The sequence below is a fragment of the Clinocottus analis genome, unplaced genomic scaffold (assembly GCF_023055335.1).
Source record: "Clinocottus analis isolate CAN_PGR_092001 unplaced genomic scaffold, fCliAna1.0.p SCAF_11, whole genome shotgun sequence".
Lineage (NCBI taxonomy): Eukaryota > Metazoa > Chordata > Actinopteri > Perciformes > Cottidae > Clinocottus > Clinocottus analis.
Genome location: NW_027175832.1, coordinates 12,636,554 through 12,639,605, shown reverse-complemented (window position 1 = coordinate 12,639,605; position 3,052 = coordinate 12,636,554). Strand labels below are relative to the sequence as shown.

Sequence of the window (3,052 nt, the reverse complement as noted above, 5' to 3'; positions counted from 1 at the left end):
TAAACCAGGTTGTAGATTTGATAAGGCTGCTCTCAGTTCACGCTCCATGTTGATCTGAGATCTGTTTTCTGTTGCGAGAGACGGAACAGCAGAAAAAACCTGAGGGGGGGAAGACACGAAGAGACGAAGTGAGAGAGAAGACGGTGACGACGACAAATACACGCCGCCGGACGGCTTCAGTCCTGCCTGTCATTACATCTTACCCGGATACAAAAGATATGTTTTTCTGATTGGCTGTAGCCCATTTCTTTTTTTTTTTGATTGGCTGATAAGTGACTCCTCACAGGGGGGGGGGGGGGGGGGGTGATTCCTCCGTGGTGAGGGCAGCACGTGACCAGGTCATGTCTGCGCGCTGCGGCACATTCAATAGCCTGGAGGTTTTTTTCAGCGTAAGAAATACGATGTGTGGCGGGAGGGCGTGATTTAAGACCGAAATGCGTGACAGTCACGCTTAATGCGTGACACTTGAGAGCCCTCTACTTTTCACGTGACATTTTTTGACGCTCTCTGTCCGCTGCTGTGCGTGTGCTCAGTGCTCACCTGTATGTGCGTAAGTGTCTGTGCACCTGGGGGCGGAACTTGCGCAACCACGTAGATACATAAATGACAAGCTGTCGTGTAGATCCGATCAATAAAATACAGCTGTTTAGTTTGTTTAATAACAGAACAAGGTTTAGATCTGTTTTATAGGAAAGAGAACCGTAAATGACATTTTGTAATCTGGCTGTATAGAGAAAAGTACAGGAGGGCTTGTTTTTTTTTCAGGGGGGCGGCCCGCCCCCCTAATATAATGGTAGGGGAAACAATGAAGTGCCTTTGAATTACATGTTTTTGTAAAATCGAGAAAATGACCCCCGACTATAGAGGGTTAAAGACATAAAAACCTGGATGACCTGCAATTTCCTGTTCGTGAATTCGGACAAGACTGTGGCTTCTAAGACTGAAAATTGGTTCAACGCTTAAATGTTATTAAAAGGATGAACCTTGGGTTGATTATTTGTAAAAAAAAAAAATTAAAAAAAAGAAGAAGAAAAAAAAAGAAGGGGAACTGTTTCTGTGTAGTTATCTGAAAATAATGAACACTCAGAATGTAATACTCACCATATGCTGGTATTTAATTTCATTATATTATCATCTCTCATTGTCGTTGACTAATGTGTCTTGGTCTTCTGCTTTTTAACATAGAAAGAGACAAGACATTGTTCTATCACACACATATACACACACAAACAAAAACACACACACACATCTACAAATGTATAGTATGGTAAAGCAGTTATCATGAAAAGATTAGCAGAAGCGTTGTGCACCTGCAGGGCTGAAAGCAAATTGATGACCGTGACAGGATACTGTCCTCAGGCCATATGCAGCACACTGCATCCTTTACACACACACACACACACACACACACACGGGCCTCAGTGAAAGGTTCCAATGTTTGAGTGTGTCGGATTATTCCGACAGGCAGTGAATGAAGATGTTGGGCTGTTCAGCCATGGTACAGCTTCTCCTGCTGACAGAAACACACACTCGGCCAACTGCAGCATTCTGACTAAAATGGCTTGGATAGTGTGTGTAGAATATGCCCGCAGAGTATCTATAATTTGTGGTATGTACAGTGACTGTACTGTATGTATTTTTAAATAGCCTATACTTTATGACAGAGTTGGGAATGAATATAGTTTCAGTATCACTGATGGACACAACATGACCTGGACTGGCCCCAGTAAGTGATTCTATGGACTCTGACTGAAATGCCTTTCTACATACTTTATTTGAACTCTTTGCATTTTTTTTAAATTTCAGTTCTGTTCCTCATTCAAATTATTGTTTTATTGTTTTACATAAAATGATATGTTCTAGACAAGTATAGTTAATTAATAATTCATATTGACTATGAATATCTCTTCAAAAAGTAAGTTTTCTGTAACATAACTAAGGAACCATCACTGTTGAGTGACTGGTGGTAGTAATGGAACTGGAACACCAATTTATGCCATTTCACTATGAAATCATTTATTGTTGCATGAAGAGGGACAGTTAAACAGAGTCGTAAGGAGTCTGTGGAAGTGGGACATTCAGAGTTAAAGTTACACTGAGTTAAACAGAGTGAACACGTGGTTGGGGACATGCATTGGGAGTTAATTTCCCCTGTAGATTGATCATCTTGTTGATGGTGCTATAGGCTCATTAAGAGTGACTCTAGTCTGAACTCGATAGCTCCTCTAAAAAAGAGGACTATTAAACAAAGGAGATTATACCGTGGTATAACCCTAAGACCCGCATATTAAAGTTAGCATCGTGGAAGCTTGAGCGCATAAGGCATTCTAACGGTCTGGAGGAGTCCCGGTTAGTTTGGCGGGATAGTTTTAGAATATATAAGAAGGCCCTCCGTAATGCCAGAGAAGCCTATTACTCAAAACTAATTTAAAAAAAAAAAGAAAACCCCTAGGTTTTTCTTTAGCACTGTTGGTTGAGAGTCTTAGCTCTGAGGATCCATGTATTCCTACAGAACTTAATTGTAATGATTTTATGAATTTTTTCAATGATAAGATTCTGACTATTCGAGGCAGGATTGATGATCTCCTGCCCTCTGCTATTGCCGGTCCATCCTCAGGTGGGGTGGACTTGGAGGTGGATGTGGGCCCTGATGTGTGTTTGGATAGATCTTTTCCCATTAGTCTTGACCAACTGTCTTCCATGATTTCTACTTCTACATCCTCTACCCTTTCTGGACCCTTTTCCAACAAGACTGCTTAAAGAAGTTTTGTCTTTAATTAGCACCTCCCTATTAGATATTATTAATGGGTCTTTACTAGCGGGTGATGTACCTCATTTTTTTAAATTGGCTGTAATTAAACCACTCAATAAGAAGCCCCCCCCCTGATTTAGAGGTGTTGGCTAACTATAGACCTATTTCTAACCTTCCCTTTCTCTCTCAGATACTGGAAAGGTTGTGTGACTTTTTACATACTAATAGTTTATTTGAGAAGTTTCAGTCAGGATTTGGAAAGCACCATACCACAAAGACGGCACTAGTGACAATTACTAA

General features: G+C 40.8%; 1 pseudogene; it reads left to right on the top strand.

The window, feature by feature from the left end:
• Positions 1-2,154: 2,154 nt before the first annotated feature.
• Positions 2,155-3,052, top strand: part of LOC137804629 (uncharacterized) — a 2,059-nt pseudogene continuing 1,161 nt past the window's right edge.